The 22374-nt window shown below is 40.5% G+C and overlaps 1 long non-coding RNA gene across 3 annotated transcripts; it reads right to left on the bottom strand.

Moving 5' to 3' along the window:
- Window positions 1-2147: 2147 nt before the first annotated feature.
- LOC140737216 (uncharacterized) lies at window positions 2148-19645 on the bottom strand. 3 transcript variants are annotated; one of them, XR_012101080.1, is made up of 4 exons: window positions 19399-19645; window positions 18051-18229; window positions 4985-5078; window positions 4171-4291 (listed from the first exon to the last, which is right to left on the bottom strand). It is a non-coding gene; the product is annotated as an uncharacterized lncRNA (long non-coding RNA). The 3 variants fall into 3 exon arrangements; XR_012101077.1 differs by lacking the exons at window positions 4171-4291; window positions 18051-18229 and adding an exon at window positions 2148-2604; XR_012101078.1 differs by lacking the exon at window positions 18051-18229.
- Window positions 19646-22374: the final 2729 nt, after the last annotated feature.

Genomic DNA, 22374 nt, shown 5'->3' with positions numbered 1-22374 from the left:
CCACTCTCAGTCCACAAGAGAGATCCATATCAGAATCAGGTTTATCATCAGTCACATATGTCATGAAATTAATTTTTTTGCAGCTGTACAGTGCAATATATAAAATTATGTCAGTACTGTGCAAAGGTCTTAGGCACCCCAGCTATATACTGTAGGTGCCTAAGACTTTTCCACAGTACTGTATGGGGTAGCATGGTAGCACAGCAGTTAGCATAACAGTTTACCGTGCCAGCGACCTGCATTCAATTCCACCTCTGTCCGTAAGAAGATTATACATTCTCCTACGACTGCTCCAGTTTCCTCCCACATTGGGCATCATAGTAGCATAGCAGTTAGCATGATAGTATTACAGCTCAGGGCATCAGAGTTCAGAGTTCAATTCCGACATCTTCTGTAAGAAGTCTGTACGTCCTCCCCATAGAATATGTGGATTTTCTCTGAGTGCCCTAGTTTCCTCCCACATTTCAAAGACATACCGGTTAGCAGGTGAATTGATCGTTGTAAGTTGTCTAGTGATTAAGATAGGGTTAAATCAGATAGGTCAGGGGTTGCTGGGTGGTGTGATTCAAAAGATCAGAAGGTCCTGTTCTGTGTGTATCTCTAAGTAATTTTTTTAGAAATCCAAAGACATACACGTCAGGGTTAGTAAGTTGTAGACATGCTATGTTGACCTTGGAACCATGCTGACACTTGCAGGTTTCCCCCAACATATCCTTGGGCTGTGTTGGTCCTTGACACAAAAGGCACATTTCACTGTATATTTCGATATTTTGATGTACGTGTTACAAGTAAAGATAACTTCTTTATCTTTAAATCATGGTGCAAATCTGCATGCTATTCAAATTTGAAATTAGTGTATGACTCTTTTTGAAAGAATAATTCAATTCCCTTTTTTGCTCTGCAAACGTACAGGATGTTACATCCTCTTTTAAATTAAGGTCTTCTGTCCTTTTGCAAAGTGCGCTGGGTTGATTTATTAGTATATGTTGATCGTCATCTTCTCATCGTACTGGAACAGCTGTTGAGAGACTTTGAGCATATTGAAGCTGCTTACTGACATGGACAAAGTGCACTCCACCTCCGAGATTTTTTTTAAACAATTCTGTATAATTAGCATTCACTTCTATTTGCATCTCAGTACTGTAGAGTGAACACAGTACTTCAGTACTCACACCATCGTTATTCAATAATGCAGTAAGCAGTAGCTGCTTGTAGACAAGAAGCGGTCTTAAGGGAATATCGAATTCCCAACTGCCTCCTAGTTAGTAGCTTTCTCTCTTTTGGCTGAAGAACTAAGGCTCTGGAATTTAGAACTCCCCTGTTAGTGATCGGTTTCTTGTTTGTAATCAAGAAGTGATGGATCAGAAATGTTCAATCTGTCTCTGAAACAATTCCGCTGTTAATGCCATTTGCTTATAAATTAATTAAAACCTGGTAATGATGGCTGCACAATACTAAATTATTTCCTCTTTCCCTGCATTGGCTTTCCAGCTAGACTTCATTGAAAATGCAAGATTGTCTAATTCCAGAGATTCAAGGTTGTTCAATGCCATTTCCTGTAAAGGAGAGTGAAATCATTGTTACTCTGGATCTGATGCAACACACAAAAAACACAAAGGAGTATTGGTAATGGCTGGGGTCACCTGTCTTGTAAAGACACTGCCCTGAAGAAGGCAATGGCAAACCACTTCTGTAGAAAAATTTGCCAAGAACAACCATGTTCATAGATAGAGAAACGAATAAGCTCAGATGAAAGACCATGATCACCCACATCATACAGCACAGCACATAATGACAGTGATGAACTTAGCAAATGTGCCAGGTGACTCAAGGTGACATTATCCATAAGATACTAGCCTCACACATAGACACTTGGACTGATTATCAAATGTTTGGACAAAGAGGAAGTTAACTTCAGGGGCCACGTTGAAGAAACCAGAAGATGTGAGGAGGTGGGAGATTTTTCAAAGTTCAGAGTAAATTTATTAGCAAAGTACACATATACCACCTTGGGATTTATTTTCCTGCAGGCATTTACAGGAAAATTAAATAGAATCTATTGAAAACTATACATAAACAATTAGAACGATGAGTGTGCAAAAGGAAACAAACTGCAAATAAAAAAAAGTAGTTGTAAGAACCTGAGTTATAGAGTACTTGAAAGTGAGTCCATAGGTTGTAGAATCTGTTCAGAGTTGAGGTGAGTGAAGTTACCCACGCTGGTTCAGGGCCCTGATGGTTGCAGGGAAATAACTGTTCCTGAACCTGGTGGTGTGGGTCCTGAGGCTTCCATACCTCCTCCTCAACGTTAGTGGCTAGACAAGGGCTTGGTCTGGATGGTGGGGGACCTTGATGATGGATGCTGCTTTCTTCTGGCAGTGCTCCATAATGTGCTCAGTGACGAGGAGGGCTTTGTCTGTGATGGACTGGGCTGTGTGTACTACCTTCTGTAGACTTTTCTGTTCCTGGTGTTCCCATACCCAGCAATGATGCAACCAGATAGTACGCTCTCCACTGTGCATCTGTTGACATTGAGTTGTAGAGAAACTGTTGAAGCCATGACTGCTGATGGTGAGGAATTAGACTCTGGGTCAGTTTTGGAGGCTTTTTGAGCAGGGACATGCAAAAAATTGAAAACGACTGTGAGAACAGATGAAATCAAGGCTTTGATTAACCAGAATGTTTTAAACAGTCTGTTTTTATGCTCCACATCTTCCCACTACTTACAACTCATAAATCAACATACACAAAAGCAAACAGATGCAAAAGAACATTGGCATTAATTGCTGAACTAATTGCATTTTAAGTAAGGGGACTGAATAAGGCTTAAAGAACAAAATAAATTCAGCAATGATCGATTTCTTTGTTAGGTGACAACTGGAACATCTAACACTTGCCAGTTTAAAAGAATAAGGCAACAGAAAATTTCATTTACCTTTCATCTAATTATTTGGGTAGTTTTTTATTATTCATGGATATCATGAATAATGAAACATCATGAAGGATCTTGCTCTTGATCTTGCAGGTTCAAGATCTTGAAGGATCCTAATCTTGCTCCCTCCCTGTTTGTCCCACTCCCATCAGGGAGGAAGCTACCTAGCATCCATGCCAGGACCATCAGACCCCAAGATCAACATCTCCACCCACCACTGCTTTATCATTTCCGGTCAGAGTCACCTTATGTAATGACACCCCATAGCTTTATGTACATTCAATCAATCTATGTATACAGTATAAGCAATCTTATGTCTATATTGTGGTTTTTTATTATTGTGTTCTTCATCATACTGTGTTATTTTTGTGCTCTATTGGATCCAGAGTAACAATTATTCTGTTCTTCACATTTGGACACAAGAAATTACAATAAACAATCTTGGAAGTTCGGAGTTCATTGTTACATGTTTGCTGAATGGGACTTAGTTCCAATCGTTAATGCTGCTGAAGACGGATAAAAATATAATTTAAAATTTTAACTTTTAAATTTCTTTTAGCTTCTCTTGCATTCTTTTAACTTAATTACCTTCAAGGAGCTGATTACTGATTACTGAAGGAAGAGACCAGAGGTTTAAGAGCCAGTCCTCATTATGGATCAGAGGTGGAGAGAGTTAGGAGCTTTAAACTCCTTGACGTTATCATTTCAGAGGACTTATGCTGACACCAGCATATAAATGCCATTACAAAGAGGGCACAATAGCATCTCTGCTTTCTTAGAAGTTTGCACAGATGCAGCACGTCATCTAAAACTTTGACAAACTTCTATAGATGCACGTTGGAGAGTATCCTAACTCTTTACGTCATAGCCTGGGAGGGAAACACCAATACCCAATAACAGAAAAGCCTACAAAGAATCATCCAGTCCATCAGGGGAAAGCCCTCCTCACCGTTGAGTACATCTACAAGGAGCACTGCCACAAGAAAGAGGCATCCATCATCCAGCCTATGCTCTCTTCTCACTGCTGCCATTGGGAAGGAGCTACAGGAGCCTCAGGATCCACTCCACCAGGTTCAAGAACAGTTCTCACCCCTCAACCATCAGGTTCATGAACCAGTATGGATAACTTCAGTCACCTCAGCACTAATCTGCTTATTAAACACAAACTATGTACTCATTTTCAAGGATTCTACAACTCATGTTCTCAGTACTATTTATTTTTTATTATTATTATTATTATTAGTAGTAGTAGTAGTATTTTGTATTCATAGTTTGTCTTCTTGAGCACATTGGTTATTTGTCAGTCTTGCTGTAGTTTTTCATTGATTCTATTGTATTTCTTTCTTCCATTGCAAATGCCTGCAAGGAAATGAAGCTCAGGGAAGTATATCATAAAATATAAACACGAGGAAATCTGCAGATGCTGGAAATTCAAGCAACATGCACAAAATGCTGGTGGAACGCAGCAGGCCAGGCAGCATCTATAGGAGAAGCACAGTCGACGTTTCGGGCCGCGACCCTTCGTCAGGACTTGCCTGGCCTGCTGCGTTCCACCTGCATTTTGTGTGTGTTGCTATGATAAAATATACGTACTTAGATAATAAATTTACTTTGATCTTTGAACGTTGCTTGCCCAATGATAATGAGCACGTATGAATAAAAACTGAAGGAAAAGAAAAACATCTAGATTTTGAAAATCAGTTAATAAAAAGACAAAAAAAGTCCAAATTTTTAAGAGCCTGGAATTAGCCAGAGTTCATCAAAAATGTCAAAAAGTAACAATATGGACTGAAGTTAAGTAAGATGATGGAATCTTCCATTTCTCTCAAGGTCCACACTCCTCTCCTATCAGGTTCCTTCTTCTGTAGCACATTAAATTTCCTACCCACCTGGCTTCACCTATCACCTTCCAGCTGTCCTCCTTTCCCTTCTCCCAACTTTTTATTCTGGCATTCCACCACACCCCCCCCCCCACCCCCCACCTCCTTTCCAGTCCAGATGAAGGATATCGGCCCAAAAAGGCGACTCTTTATTTATTTCCATAGATACTACCTTACTTCCTGAGTTCCTCCAGCATTTTGTGTGTGTTGTTCTGGATTTCCAGCATTGTTTAGAATCTCAGTATGTCCATCCTATCTGCTTCCACCTTGTATGTCAAGCACAAAGCCAGCAGTTATAAACCAACAATTAAGGATGATGAAGACTAAGCTTAAAAAATATCACTTTAAATAAAAATACAACCAGAAAGTAATTGTGATATAGTTTGAATTAATCTTGGCAAATCTTAGTTTCCATTCTTCATTGATAAGATCGTGTTCTAAAGAGACGTGGGGATCTAAAGCATACTTTGAACTTAAAAGTGACTTCAAAATAAGTGGGCAAAATGCTGAATAATGATAAGTTATGTCTTTCTTCTCATAATAGTTTTTCATTTTTATTCCTTATTGGACACCATGGTAGCATAATGGCTAGCACATCACTATTAGAGCTCAGGACAAAATTGCACTGGAGTTTGGAGTTCAATTCCGGCATCGTCTGTAATGAGTTTGTATGACCTCCCCATAGAATGTATGGGTTAGAAGGTTAGTCGGTGAATTGGTCATTGTAAATTGTCCCATGATTAAGCAAGGGTTAAATTGAGGGCTGCAACTCAATGGGCCAGAAGGACACTGTATCTCTAAATAAATAAAATGAATTCTTATAGAATGGCTTTATTTTATATGAGTAAGCAATTCATTGATAATAAAAGAAAAATAAAATGTAGCTTTCATTAGGAACACCACATAAAATTAAAAGTTCACTCTCCCCAAGTGGAGTCAGATGCCAGCTTTCCTCCTTCACAAATCCCATTATTATATATTTTTTTTCTTTCTGCCCAATTTTCAAAAGCTGTTATGAAAGTGTCTGTCATTTTGGCCAACCTGACACAATAAAGATGTGTGATATTCTTTTGGGGGTTATCTGCAATATCCAGTGCTCTCAAAGTGGCCTCCTGTACGTTAAGACCTGACGTAGATTGGGGGATCACTTTGTTGAGCAGAATTTCCCAGTGGCCAACAATTTTAATTCTAATTCCCATTCCTGTTCATTCATGGACTCTTCTTCTGCCACAATGGGGCCACACTCAAGTTCGAGGGGCAACACGTCATATTCCATCAAGGTAGACTCCAACCTGATGGCTGAAACATCGATTTTTTTTTCAACTTCTGGTAGTTTTCCCAATCCCTCCTTCCCTTTTCTTCATTTCCCTACTCTAGCCTATTACCTCTTCTCCTCACCTGCCTATCATCTCCCACGGTCCCCTTCCTCCTTCCCTTTCTCCCACGATGCACTCTCCTCTCCTATCAGATTCCTTCTTCTCCAGCCCTTGTTTTTTCCACCTATCACCTCCCAGCTTCTTACTTCATCCCACCCACCTGGTTTCAATTCTAGCTTGTTTACTTTCCTTCTGCCACCTTAGCTCCACAGGTAGGACAAATGCTACACCTGCCCCTACACTTCCACTCTCACCACCATTCAGGGCCCCAAATAGTCTTTCCAGGTGAGGCAACACTTCGCCTGAGAGTCTGTCAGGGTCATCTATTGGAATCAGGTGCTCCCTGTGTGGCTTCCTCTGCATCAGTGAGATTATGGAACTGCTACGTTGAGCACCTCTGCTCTGTCTGCCTCAAAAGGCAGAATTTCCTGGTGGTTACCCATTTTAATTTGACTTCCCATTCTGTCCATGGCCTCCCTCATTACCACAATGAGGTCACTCAGGTTGGAGGAGAAATGCTTCGTATTCCTTCTGGGTAACCTCCACCCTGATGGCATGAAGATTTCTCTTTCTGCTCTCTTTCTCTTCTCTCTTTTCCCATTCCCCTCTCTAGTTATCCTCTCAGTTCTTCTCCTCACCTACCCATCATCTCTATCTGATTCCCCTCCTCTTTCACTTCCTTCCATTGTCCTCTGTGCTCTCCAATCAGATTCCATCATCTTCACCTCTTTACCTCTTCCATCTATCACCTCCTATCTTCATACTTTTCCCATCCTCTACTGGTCTCACGTTCCTCCTCACCTGACAGTTTGTTCTCCTTCTGCTCCCCCAAGTCTTCCTATTCTGCCTTCCTCTCCTTCTTTTCCAATCCTGATAAAGGGTCTTGGCCTGAAACATTGACTGTTTCTTCCCTTCCACAGACCTGTTGAGTTGCTCCAATGTTTTGTGCATGTTGCTGGAGATTCCAGCATCTGAGGATTCTCCTGAGTTTATGAAGATAAGATAAACAAGAGGGAAGATAATTTCATGTTCTTTATATTAATGGAGGCAGCACATCAGCTTCAGGAAGTTGCCCTCCTTCTATAAAGTGCAGTGAGGGCTCCTGGCACTTTACAAATTCAGACTGTTACCCTTAAGGATGTTTTACAGCTATGTGTGTGCTGCTTTGCCCAATTATAACCAGAAACAAATTGGTATTTATAAAACATGATTCAATACCAAAACTCGCTAAATGTAACAACATTCTTCACAAAAATATAGGCACACAGCCAAAAGAGCAGATATTGCGCAGAAGATACAGAACTTTTTATTTAAAAAAATAAGTTCAAAACTTTTTACACTTTTTGAAGTTCAACACATCTTTGTTTTCATCAAAACTCTCAAAATCAGAATCAGGGTTATTATCACTGACATATGTTGTGTAATTTGCTGATTTGCAGCAGCAGTACATTGCAAAACCTAAAAAACTATAAATCATAATAAGACATATACAGTATACAATACTGTGCAAAATTCTTAAGCCCATATACAGTATATAGCTAGGGTGCTTAAGACTTCTGCACAGTACTGTATGTATCAATGTGGAGTTGAGAGTGAGTTTGTAAATCTAGTGGGAGCAAAGGATGTTGGGAATAGCGAGGGTGGAGGTCTGCGGGAGGGTGTGGCACAGGTGGCAGAGAAGGAATACCAGCGGTAGGAGTGGCAGGGGTTAAGACATGCCCAGCCCAGAGATGCCAGTCAAGGTCATTTGACTGCAAACAATTAGTTTATTGATCATTACAGAATGTCTCTCTAGTGCTTCCCTATCCCTCCCCTCCCCTCTCCCTTCCCCTTTTCCCAACCATGATTCCCCTCTCTCTGCCCCAGTCCCACTCTGTCCACCATAGATACCGATATCATAATCAGGTTTATCATCTCTCACATACAATATATCTTAATTTTTATGTGGCAACAGTACAGTGCAATACAAAAAATCACTACAGATCTGTGTAAAAGTCACAGGCATATATAAATGATTTTTGCACAGTATGATATATATATATACTTTCATAATTTTATGTACTGTATATAAAACTCAATTAAGTAGTGAAAAAAGAAGCTATTACTTAATTTAATTTTATATACTTTTAATTCTAATTTAAGTTTTTTGAACTCTTAAAAGTACACCTCATTTCCCTTCAATGGGAAATAAGTACTTGCCAAGTCCTAGTATGTTTAAAGTAATTGAAAAATAAATTCATGAAAGCAAACCTGCGACTTAGGCTAGAATAGCTTTACTTGTCACATGTATGTTGAAAAATGCAGCGAAATGTGTCGCTTGCACAGGGATGTGTTGGGGGCAGCCAAAATGGTTTCCACATTTCCAGCACCAATATAGCATGTCCACAAGTTACTAATCTTAACCATATGTCTTTGGAATGTGGGAGGAAACCCTCACAGTCTTAGGGAGAACTTGCAAACTCCTTACAGACAATGGCAGGAATTGAACCCCAATCTTACAGCTGGTGCAATGGTCAGCGGTGGCCTACCTCTATTCCACTATGCTGTTTAATAGCTGCACCCTACGATATGTATTAAGAAAATATCTGCAACTATTTGTTAACCTGACTAGATCCAGAACATAGGAATTTTTCCTGGTGCTTGGTATAGTATCCTGGTAAACACAAATACATTGTACATAGATGGACACCACTTTGGTAATACTCCCTTATTTAGTTAAGTTTCTTTAAGTGCATGCAACCTTAAGCATGAAACATTTCATGGCTCCTTGCTACATACCTTTTGCATTTCCAAACATATTTTGTTAATTTTTAGTATAAACCATTTATATTTAATTGAATTTGATCTTGAAATTTTGGACAGTGATTTATATTGGCACGAGGCCCTAATGTAAACACTGTTACAGACGATGTCGGTTTAATGTGCACAATATAAAGAGATTCTTGGAAAATGCCATCAACGTCATGAAAGATCCCATCCACCCTACTCATGAATTGTTTATCCCACTCCCGGCAAGGAGGAGGCTACATAGCATCCATGCCAGGACCACCAAACTCAAAAACAATTACTTTCCCCAAGGAGTAAAGCTGATCAACACCACCACCCACTAACCCACCCCTCCACACCCCCAACCACCACTACTTTATCAATTTCTGTCAGCCACCTAATTTATAGACACTCCTGTGCATAGTATCACTTTATGTACGAACAATCAATCTATGTATATAAGCTATCTTATGTACGGTACTTACATTTAGTATATGTTTTTATATTACATTAATATATCTCATGTATTTATATCCTCCATCTTGTCCCAGCACCTTTTCATTTTGGCATCTTCCCCCTTCGTTTCCAGTCCTAACAAAAGATCTTGGCCCAAAACATCGACTGTTTACTCCTCTCCATAGATGCTGCCCGACCTGCTGAGTTCCACCAGCATTTTTTGTGTGTTGCTCTGGATTTCCAGCATCTGCAGAATCTCTTGTGTTTATTATTTATATTTATTATGCTTTTTTAAAATTATTATTGTGTTCTTTATCTTTTGTAAGGTTTTTTGCACTGCGTCAGATCTGGAGTAAAATTATTAAGTCCTCTTTTACACCTGGGTACCGGAAATGCATCTTTACATTAATACATTCACATGAATGTAGTAAGCAGGAGAAGCAAGTGGTGGAAAATAGCTGAACAAAGATGCCCTTATTGTCATTTTAAGGCAGTGTGAATCTTATCAAAGCTTGTTATTGTGGAGAGGACAGGAATGAATCATCAGCCTTCATCAATAACTAAAAATGAATAATAATCTCATTTGCTGACTACTTATTTTTCATCGAGTTCATAACTTTGAACTTCTTCCCTTTACTTTCTCTCCTACACTGAAAATTGACCTTGTGCTTACATGAGGATGTCTAGAGGCTGGTATGTGTATTCTTCTGTTAGAAGCCTAGATGTGTAACAAACAATTACATAGATAAGTGCTCATGTGAATACGTATTTATTTACATTATTTATTGAGATACAGCATGGAATAGGTCCTTCCAGCCCTTTGAACTGGGCTGCCCAGGAATCCCTGATGTAAGGCTGGGCCCGATGAAGAACGTCAGACCTAAACTAACTGAAGGCATTTCTTTGACATTCTTCAGTCTCCAATCTTCACAAATTGATGAGGGTCTGGATAAAGAGTTCCGTCCAAAATGTTGACATTCCTATCCATTGATACCTCCTGACCAGCTGAGTTCCTTCAAATTTTATATCAAGCACTTCTGATGAGGAGAAGCCCCTCGCTGTTTTCACAGGTGAACATGAAAACCCCCATTGCAAAATCTTCAGGAATGGTGCTAGGAGTTGAGGACCTGAGTTACAGGGAAAGATTCAGTAGGTTAGGACTTTATTCCCTGGAGCATAGGAGAATGAGAGGTGATCTGATAGAGGTATACAAGGTTATGAGGGATATAGACAGGGTAAATGCAAGCAGACTTTTTGACTGTGGATGGGTAGAACTAGAACTAGAGGTCATGGGTTAAGGGTGAAAGGTGAAATGTTTAAGGGGAACATGAGGGGAAACTTCTTCACTCAGAGGGTGTTGATAGTTTGGAACAAGCAGCCAATGGCAGTGATGGATGTGGGGTTGATCTCAGCATTTATTTATTTAGCGATGCAGCGTCAAATAGTCCTTTCCAGCCCAATGAGCTGCATGGCCAATCAAACCAGCTATTTAACTGTAGCCCAATTGCAGGACAATTCCCAATGACCAATTAACATACTACCTGGTACATCTTTGGAAATGTGGCAGGAAACTGGAAAACCCAGTGGGAACCCATGTGATCACAGTTAAGACATAAAAACTCCTATAGGCAAGAGAAATTTGGATGGGTGCACGGAGGGGAGGAACATGAAGGGCTATGGTCCTGGTGCAAGTCAATGGCAGAATAATAGTTTGGCACGGTCTAGATGAGCTAAATGGCCTGTTTCTGTGTTGTGGTGTTCTATGACTCAATGGCCAGTTGTTTAAAGTTCAAAGTAAATTTATTATCAAAGTAGATATATGGCCCTCCAAAATGACCACAATCTTTTGGGGGCTTGCGTGCCCCAACGACCTGGAGACCTATGTTGGCTGGAGTCAGGGCTTTATTCTTTGGTTCTTGGTAGGGTCACCCATGCCAAAAAGGTCAAAAGGTAGAGACCAGACTAAGAGTGGTCCACTGGTCTTCCAGGTTTGGGGGTTCAGCTCAGGGCTAACAATACTGAATGGTAAAATAAATTTGATATGAAAATAGCAATGAAGAATCCATCTTCATCTGTGTGCGATAGTATTCTTGAGCGTCCATCTGAGACTTGCATGACTGACAGTGTGAAAACCAAGCTACTGACACGATGAAAGAAGCCCTGAACACCATCAGAGATGGAGGACCTTCATTGTTGGTCTAAACGCCAGCAGTGTAATGGGCAGTTGAGAGATATGTATGTCACCAAATACAACCCTGAGATTTATTGTCTTGCGGGCACACTCAATAAATCTATAGAATAAAAACCAGTGAAAGACCGCTCAACTAGGGAGTTCAAATAGAGTGATAATGAATTAACTCTTCTTTGTTATTTGATTATGGCTGATTTATTAACCCTCTCAACCCTATTCTTCTGCCTTCGCTCCATAAGATTCATTTTAAAGATTCACTTTAAGATTTTAATCTTAAACTGTATGTTGAATTATGCTTGTCAAAAATCAGGGAATTGCACAAATATTGCTCAGTGGTGGTGAAAACTGCATTTTGCACCACATATGGAGATAAAAGTGAAATGATATTTACTTATCTACGGGTATGAAGTGTAATAAAAAGAGTGAAGCAGTTATTGGGTCAAACTGTGTAACTGTTTCTATGGCAACATCTGTGTTTATCACAGCCTGTTGAATTAGCTCGACTTGTATGGTCAGAATAATGAGATGATATTTATTTGAATATTTTACCCTTCATTAATCAGACACAGAAAGCACAATTGAAAGTAATTGGATAATGATACCTTAACCCCATACAGCCAGCCACTCCAGAGGATTTAATTATGACTATAGAAAATCAACTCCAAAGATGCAAGCAGGAATGGGGACAGTGAATTCATGTGAAGATAAGCAAACACTTTGTGTAATTGGAGGGTCCTCCTTTTGGAATTCAAATGTTTAGCTTGTATATTTTCATTAATTTTACACTTGACTATTGGTGCTGTAACATAGATACTCAGTGGCCACTTTATTAGGTACCTCCTGTACCAAATAAATTGGCCATTGAATATATGCTTGTGCAATTTGTTTTCTTTGTGCATGGGGGTATGTTGTTCTTGGTGCTGTTTACACAACTTATTTTCTTTTGCACGTGGGGGTTGATGTTGTTGTTGCCGTTTGTGTATTTTTTGTGCATTGGGGATTGATATGCTAATTGCTGTTTGCTCAGTTTGTGTTTTGCGCATGGGGTTGGATGATGGTTGGGTTCCGTGGTTTCCTTTGTTTCGTGACTCTCTGTGGAGAAGGTGGATCTCGGGGTTTGTATACTGTATACATACTTTGAACTATGTTTGTGGTCTTCTGCTGTAGCCCATTCACTTCGATGTGCTGTACATTCAGAGATATTTTTCTACATGCCACAGTTGTAAAGTGTGGTTATTTGAGCTACTGTTGCCTTCCTGTTTATTTAGAGATAGAGTGGGGAACAGGCCCTCTCAGCCCAAAGATCTGCAATTGCCAGCATCCCACCTCGCCTAATCAGAGGACAACTTACAATGACCAATTCAACTGCTAACCAGTACGTCCTTGGGTTGTGAGAGGAAACCGTAGCACCCGGAGAAAACCTACATGTGCGTGAAAAGAACGTACAAACTCCATCTCCCTCTGTTGCTCCCCTCCCCCTTTCTTTCTACCTAGGCCTCCCATCCCATGATCCTTTCCCTCCTCCAGCTGTGTATCCTTTTTGCCAATCAACTTTCCAGCTCTTAGCTTTACCCCTCCCCCTCCTGTCTTCTCCTATCATTTCGGGTCTCCCCCTCCCCTTCCCACTCTCAAATCTCTTATTATCTTTTCTTTCACTTAGTCCTGACAAAGGGTCTTGGCCCGAAACGTCAACTGTACCTCTTCCTTATAGATGCTGCCTGGCCTGCTGCGTTCCACCAGCAGTTTGTGTGTGTTGCTTGAATTTCCAGAATCTGCAGATGTCCTGGTGTTTGCATTATTTATTTATTTATTTAGCAACACAGTGCAGAGTAGGCATTTCCTGATCTTTGAGCCACGCCACCCCAGCAACCCTCGACAAACCCGATTAACCCCAACCTAATCAGGGGACAATTTACAATGTCCAATTAACCTACGCAGTACATCACTGGACTGTGTGAGGGAACCCGAACACCCAGGGAAATCCCACACATGGCACAGAATGGCACCGGAATTGAATTCCGACCTCCAGAATGCCCCAAGCTGTAATAGCATCACGCTAACTCTGCACCCAAAAGTTTTCCTGTCAGCTTGAACCATTCTCCTCTGACCTCAGTCATTAACTTAACAAGGCATTTTCGCCCACAGAACTGCCACTCACTGGATTTTGTTTAAATTTTTGCACCATTCTCTGTAAACTCTAGAGACTGTTGTGTGTGAAAACACCAGGAGATCAGCAGTTTCTGAGATACCCAACCACCCCATCTGGCACCAACATTCATCCCACGGTCAAAGTCACTTAGACCAGATCTCTTCCTTATTCTGATGTTTGGCTTGAATAACAAGTGAACCTCTTGACCTTGTCTGCATGTTTTTATGCATTGAGTTCCTGCCTCAGGATTGGCTGATTAGATATTTGCATCGACGAGCAGGTGTATGTACAGGGGTACCTAATAAAGTGGCCACTGCTGTGAATTTTTTGTTTTGAAATCTATTTCTGCAACTCTATTTAAAGATAAAGATTAAGGTTTAAACACAAGAGATACTGCAAATGCTGGAAAACCAGAGTAACAGACGCAAGATGTCGGAGAAACTCAGCAGGTCAGGCAGCATCTATGAGAGCAATAAAGGGCCGACATTTTGGGCCGAGACCCTAGCTTTATTTGTAACATGTACATCGAAGTATACAGTGTTGTTTGTGTCAAATCATATCAGCAAGGATTGTGCTGAGGGCAGCCCACAAGTGTTGCCATGTTTCCAACACCAACATAGTGTGGCGCGTGGCCAAGTGATTAAGGCGTTGGACTAGCAATCTGAAGGTTGTGAGTTCTATCCCCAGCAGAGGCAACGTGTTGTGTCCTTGAGCAAGGCACTTAACCACACACTGCTTCAGTCCACCCAGCTGAAAATGGGTACCGGCAAAATGCTGGGAGTTAACCTCACCACAGACTGACGTCCTATCCAGGGGGAGATACTCTCAGTCGCTTCACGCCACTGGCCTGATGAGCCTATAAGGCTTGGGACAGACTTTAACTTTAACTTTAACAACACCAACTTATCATGCCTACAACTCACTAACCCAAACATGTACGTCTTCAGAAAGTGGGAGGAAACTGGAGCACTAAAAGGAAATCCATACAGTCTTAGGAAGAACTCATGGAAAGAATATACAAGCTACTTACAGGTAGTGATGGGAAATGAAACTGGATTTACAGCGAGTGCTGTAAAGCACTAGGCTAACTGTTACGTTGTTCTGTGCCCCATATTTATTATGATAATTAGCTGTGATTTTGAAAGAACATTTGGATTTAGCAGTGGATCATATTGATCTGTTTCTAGAATGTATAAAATAAAAGTAAATATTATAAGGTAGGATATTATATTATAAGATTAGGATAGGCAGTAAGGCAGAAGGGGTGGTGTTGCTCTGTAAAAAAATGAAATCCAATCATTAGAAAGAGGTGAAATAGGGTTGGAATATGTTGAATCATTGTGGATAGAGCTAAGGAACTGCAGGGGTAAAAAGACGCTGATGGGAGTTGTATACAGACCTCTAAATAGTAGTGAGGATGCAGCCTACAAATTATAACGGGAGATAGAAAATGCATGCCTAAAAGGCAATGTTACAATCATCATAAGGCATTTCAATATGCAGATAGATTGGGAAAATATGGTTGGTGGGAATTTCTAGAATGGCTTTTTAAGCAGCTCATGGTTGAACCCACCAGAGAACCAGTTATTCTGGAATGGGTAAACACAAAGTGCACTGCAGATGCTGTGGTCAAATCAAGACGTACAAAAAAGCTGGATGAACTCAGCAGGTCAGGCAGCATCCGTTGAAAAAAGCAGTCAACGTTTGAATGGGTGGAATGGGTGTTGTACAATGAACCAAAATTGATTAGAGAGCTTAAGGTTAAAGAACCTTTAGGAGTAAGTGATCATAATATGATCAAATTCACCCTGAAATTTGAGAAGGAGAAGCTAAAATTAAACTCATCAGTATTGCAGTGGAGTAAAGGGAATTGCAGAGGCATGAGAGAGGAGTTGGCCAGAATTGATTGGAAAAGAACACTGGCAGGGATGACGGCAGAGCAGCAATAGCTGCAATTTCTGGAAGCAATTCAGAGGACACAGGATATATACATCCTAAAGAGGAGGAAATATTCTAAAGGCAAGATGACTCAACTATGGCTAACAACAGAAGTCAAAGCCAACATAAAAGCCAAAGAGAGAGCAGATAATAGAGCAAAAATAGTGGGAAGTTAAAGAATTAGGAAGCTAATACCTACAGAAGGCAACTAAAAAAAGGTCATTAAAAAGGTAAAGATTAAATGCCAAAGTAAGATAGACATTGATATTTAAGAGAATATCAAAAGTTTATTTAGATACATAGAGTGTAAAAGAGAGGCAAGAATAGATGTCGGACTGCTGGAAAACAATGCTGGAGAGTATTATTCAATGCTGAATAAGTATCTTGCATCAGTTTTCACTGTGGAAGACACTAGCTGTACGGGGAAAGAGCCAGGTGTCAGGGGACATGAATTGTGTGCAGTTACCATAACTAGAGAGAAGATTCCTGGGAAAATGAAAGGTCTGAAGGTAGGTAAGTCACCTGGACCAAATGGTTTACAGCCCAGAGTTCTGAAAGAGATGGCAGAAGAGATCATGGAGGCATGAGGAATGATCTTTCAAAAATCACTAGATTCTGAAATGGCTCCAGAAGACTGGAAAATTGGAATGTCACTCCACTCTTCAAAAAGAGAGAGAGGCAGAAAAATGGAATCTACAGGCCAGTTAATCTGACCTCAGTTGGGAAGATGTTGGAGTCAATTATTAGGAATGAGGTCTCAGGGTACTTGGAGGTACATGATAAAATAGGCCATGGTCTGCATGGTTTCTTCATAGAAAAATGTGGCCTAACAAATATGTTGAATTCTTTGAAGAAATAACAAGCCGGATAGACAAAGGTGAATCAGTTCAAGTTGTGTACTTGGATTTTCAGAAGCCCTCTGACAAGGTACTACATGTGAAGCCGCTTAACAGGCTATGAGACCATGGTATTACCAGGAAGATTATAGCATAGATAAAGAAGGGGCAGATTGGCAGGAAGCAAACAGCAGGAATAAAGTGAGCCTTTTCTGACTGGCTGCCAGTAACTAGTGGTTTTCCACAGGGCTCTCTGTTGGGATTGATTCATTTTATGTTTCATGTCAATGATTTGGATGTTGGAATTGATGGCTTTCTTGCAATGTTTGCAGGCATTATGGATATAGGCAGAGGGGCAGTAGTTTTGAGGGAATAGAGAAGCTACAGAAGGACTTGGACAGATTAGGAGAATAGGCAAAGAAATGGCAGGTGGAATACAGTGTTGGGAAGTGTATGGTCTTGCACATTGGTAGAAGAAATGAAAAAATGGAGGAAAAAAATACAAAAATCTGAAGTACTAAAGGACTTGTGAGTTCTTGTGCTGGATTTGGAAAGGGTCCAGACGATGTTCATAAGAGTGATTCCAGAAATGAAAGGGTTAATGTGTGAGGAGTATTTGATAACCTGTATTCACAAGAGGAAATCTCATTGAAAACTATCAAATACAGTACTGAAAGGCTGAGATAGAATGGATTTGCAGAGGATGTTTCCTATAGTGGGGGAGTCTAGGACCAGAGGATGCAGATAGAGTGGATGTGGAGAGGATGTTTCCTATAGTGGGGGAGTCTAGGACCAGAGGACACATCCTCAGAATAGAGGGGTGTCCAATTTAAATGAAGAGAATTTCTTTAGCCAGAGGGTGGTGAATCTATGGAATCCGTTGCCACAGGCAGCTGTGGAGACCAAGTCATTGAGTATAATTAAAATGGAGGTTGATAGATTCTTGATTAGTCAGGGTGTCAAAGGTTATGGGGAGAAGGCAAGGGAATAGGGTTGAGAGGGTAGTAAATCAGTCATGATGGAATGGGAAGCAGACCCAATGGGCCGAATGGTCTTATTCTGCTCCTGTGTTTTATTGTCTTAATACTTGCTTTCTCCTGTTCATTATTTGGTTCAGTTTGACAGATGGGATGAAAATTTTTACAGACTTCTGCAGGTATCTGTAATTCCAGGTATACCTGCAGATGGTGCTGCAATAGATCCTTTTTCTTGTGCCAAACTGTATGACACAATGGCTGTTATCTTATAATAAGGGTATAATCATCCCGTTTTCCAGGAACAGAGAAGGCTGCATAAAGTAGTGGACACAGCTCAGTTTATCATAGGAAAGCCCTCCCCACCACTGAGCGCTTTTACAAGAAGAAAGCAGCATCCATCATCAAAGACCCCAACATCAAGGACATCTTCTCTTCTCACTGCTATGGGCAAAAGATACAGGAGTTGTAGGCACCAAACTACCAGGTTCAGGAACAGTAATGACCCTACAAATATCAGACTCCTAAACCAGCGTGGATAACTTCACTCACCTCAACTCTGAGCTGAATTTACAAACCACAGACTGACTTTCCAACGACTCCGCACAACTCAGTCTCTCAGTATTATCTTTTATGCACAGCTTGTCTTGTTTTACCCAGTGGTTGTTGTCAGTCTTTGTCTATTAATGTATAGTTTTTCATAAATTCTATTGTATTTTTCCTGTAAATGCCTGCAAGAAAATAGTATATAGTAACATCTATGTACTTCAATAATAAATTTACTTCGAACTTTGAACTTTGTATTTGCTTCTGCCAAAATCATCTGTACATCTGTTTCATTTATACTCAGTATGTCCGTTTTGAAGACGAAACGTACAAAAAAATCCAAATATTTTGCAATAAATTGACTACAGTTATTGGGTAATTTGTCTGTGCTATTATACTCTATAATTCCTATTTGAAGCCCTCATTTGCTCTGGGTTTGATGTTTTCAACATGCTGTGAATCACAGTTGCAGTCACAAAGACCACTTCTCAGCTGTGGTTCTACTGTTGACACTTTTGCCTCTGAGTCAGAGGTTTTGCACTTCAAGTCACGTTTCAGGAACTTGAAAACTAAACTCTAGTTTAACCCGTGCAACCTGTTCATATTCTATACCTTCACAGTATGGTCTGGGTCAATTTTGACCCGGCCCAAGAGTCCCCTCATAACAAGTGTCTATACAAAATTTTGAACAACAGATCTATTTAGAATGTATAAATAACCTATCTGACATTAATAAATGGGTGATTAATCCTTAATTAATGTTTCAGAGATCTAAAATCCATTTCAATAGCCTCAATGTACAAAAATTTGTAGACACCTGTACAAAAGTATAAAATTTTTAAATATTTTCATTTTTGCACATTTTGGGTCACTTTAGGAAAAGTCTTCAAATTTTGGCTAAAAAAAATGGCATTTAGGGTGTTTTTACTGCTGTCAAATGTCAAAACGGGTCAAATTTGACCCAACCAGTATGTAAGGGTATGTAACACACACAAAACGCCGGAGGAATTCAGCAGTCAGGCAACGTCAATGGAGAGGAATAAACCATTTACATTTAATCCTGATGGAAGCTCTTGGCCCAAAACGTTGATCTTTAAGGACCCTCCATTTTGTGTGGGTTCCTCAGGATTTGCAGCATCTGCAGAACTTCTTGTGTTTAAATATCTGGTTATTGTAGTACTATAACAACAAGGAGCTGTCAGGTGGCCTGGTTATCAGAATCAGAATCAGAATCAGAATCAGACTTTAATCGCCAAGTACCTATGCACATAGGTACTTACTTCCGGCAGATGTTGTCTCTCTGCTCATAACAATAATAATGATAAATATAAATGAAAATATAGATTATACATACAGGTAGTGCAATCCAAGTAATAGTTAGCCGACAGTGTTATGGCAACACTTATCAGTGCCAGTGATCAACAGTTCAGGTTCAAATCTGCTGCTGCCTGCAGAGGAGTTTGTTCGCTCTCCCCATGACTGCATGGAGGTCCTTCATCTGCTCTGGTGTCCTCCGGCATGCCAAAAAGCATAGGGTCAGTGAGTTGTGGGCATGCTATGTTGGCACCAGAAGCATGGCGACAGCACGTCCTTAGACTCTGTTGGTTGTTGACACAAACTATGCTTTTCACTGGACAGTGTTCGGTGTTTCAATGTGCATGTGACGAGTAATGCTAATCTCTCTCTAATCTCCGTTGGAGGGTTAATTGGTAACCCGGGGTTGCTGGGCTGCATGGCCCGCATTGTATCTTAATAAATAAATAATAATAAAGATAAATAAACATGGATTGTAAACTTCTTGAAATCATGTCTGTAGGTTGTATTATCTGTTCAGTGTTAAGGTGAATGAAGTTATCTTTGTGTTAAACAAGCCCATGTCGTGAAAAGTTAAATTCTTCATCAGACATCCAGTTCTATTCAACTCAATAGAATTGTATTTCAGAAAAAGAATTCAAAGCACATACAGTGCAGTACTTTATTGCACATTTAATGTGTACAACACAGAGAGAAACTCTACCCCATTACCTGGTCATTATCTCATTGTTATATGTAGGTGTTTGTTGAGTTCAATTTGGCTGTCACTTTGCCTACATTTCAATGATGACTGCACTTCAGAAAAAGATCTTCATTGCCTGCAAAGTTCTTTGAAGTGTCAGATGTGCAAGGTGCCTTTTAAATGCCGACCTATCTCTCCAAATACAAGAGATGATTTGGCAATCGGAGTTTAGGCTGAATGCCTAATTTCTCAGTAGTGCGTGACATTGTTCAAGCAGATGCTTTTTTTTGTAGTTTAACTTTCCAATGCTTGTTGTATTTTTATATAACCATCTTTCCTTTCCTTTTTACAAGAACCTCGGCGCAGAAGGAGGCTGCAGACTGGTCAAAACCAGTTAGACCATAAGACATAGAAGCAGAATTAGGCCACTTGGCCCATCAAGTTTGGTCCACCATTCCACCCTGTCTGATTTATTATCCCTCTCTACCCCATTCTCCTGCCTTCTCCCCATAACCTTTGACACCCTGACTAATCAAGAACGTATCAACCTTCACTTTATATATACCAAATCATCTGGCCTCTATAGCTGTCAGTAGCAATGAATTCCACAGATTCACTGCCCTCTGGATAAAGAATTTCCTCATCTCTGTTCTAATGGGATGTTCTTTACATGACTGTGCTAGACTCCCTCACTACAGGAAACATCCTCTTCACATCCACTCTATCTCGGCCTTTCAATATTTGATACTTTTCAGTGAGAACCCCCTTCATTTGGCTAAACTCTAGTAAATTCAGGCCCAGAGCAAATATGAAGGGCAATACTTTCCAATCACATTCCTGTTGGCCATGAAGGAATTAAAATACAGGAGAAAACGGGGGATCATCCATTTCAGTGTTATCAACTGGAGAAGTGGTCTGAGTGAGTACTGGTACAGAGGGAACTGTAGAATTCCTGTTTAAGATATTGGCTGTGGGGTCAACATAGTTACAATAAAGTGCAAGCTTTGATTAATTAAGAGTCGCACAGTGAGTTGCCTAATCTAGACTAACTGGCAACTGGTCAACAATTCCCTGCTCTTTCTTTTACAAACTGTTTTCATTGAACTCTCAATTTTCATTTTAAAACATTACTTGACTCAAGTTCCACCATCCATACAGCCATCACTCTGCTTGCGGAATGATCTCATCGCACCACGAGCAAGAGCATAGACGTTAGTATAGTGCTACTCCAGTGCCAGTGACCCAGGTTCAATTCCCGCTGCTGCCTATAAGGAATTTGTACATTCTCCCTATGAATGCGTGGGTTACTCCTCTGGGTGCTCCAGTTTGCTCCCACATTCCAAAGACGTACAGCTTTGTAGGTTAATTGGTTACTTGGATGTAGCTGGCAGCTGATTCTGATTCACGTTTCAGAATTATTTTTCACATGTAGGTTGAAACATAGAAGGAAATGTGTCGTTTATATTAAGGACCAATAAGGTCGTGGGCGGCGTGGTTGTGTAGTGGTTAGCATCATGCTTTACAGTACAGGTGACCTGGGATCAATTCCCACTGCTGCCCCCCCCCCCTAAGGAGCTTGTACATTCTCTTCATGATCATGTGGATTTCCTCTGGTGCTCTGGTTTCCTCTCACAGCCCCAAAGTCGTATCATTTTGGAGATTAAATGGTCACATGGATGTCATTGGAAATTGTTCCAAGTTAAGCTAGGGTTAAGTTGAGAGACTGCTGGATGGCACGACTTGAAGGGCTGGGAGGGCCTGATTCGCCCTGAAGGTCAATAAAATAAAAAAAAATAAACAACCATAAGGGGCGCTGGAGGTAGAACACATGCATTCAGGCCCCAACGTAGCAGAGCAATGCTCGGCAGAACAACACAGAACACAGGCATCAAATTAACAACAACAAAACAGGCCACGTTTCTCTCTCCACCCACCCATACACACAGAGATCCATTCAGCAGCAAGAAGGAGTCCAGGCCTCTCGGCTTCAGCCATTGGGCTACGACTTTCCAACTCCTGAAGATGCAAAGGTTCATTAGTCTGGAAAGACCCGTACTATGACAAATCTAAACATTGTTTAGATTTAACAAGAGTTAAACCCTGTGACTTTAACTCTTACATTAATTCTGTTCTTCAACTACTCAGCTAGTATGAAGAATGATTTTCTACTTACTATATTGAAAGGCTTTGTGCAATGCATGGATCTATCTCTTTTAGAGCAAAGACCCCCTCCCCCTTTGCACTATGCATTGATCTAGCACACAGTCGAAGTTCTCAGTGTGACATCAACAGGCAATGGCAGCCCAAATGGTAGCACTAACCAGAGACTGGCAC

This window comes from Hemitrygon akajei, chromosome 2 (assembly GCF_048418815.1).
Source record: "Hemitrygon akajei chromosome 2, sHemAka1.3, whole genome shotgun sequence".
NCBI classification, from domain to species: Eukaryota; Metazoa; Chordata; class Chondrichthyes; order Myliobatiformes; family Dasyatidae; genus Hemitrygon; species Hemitrygon akajei.
The sequence above is the reverse complement of the archived record's forward strand: the minus strand, read 5'-3'. Positions and strand labels throughout refer to the sequence as shown.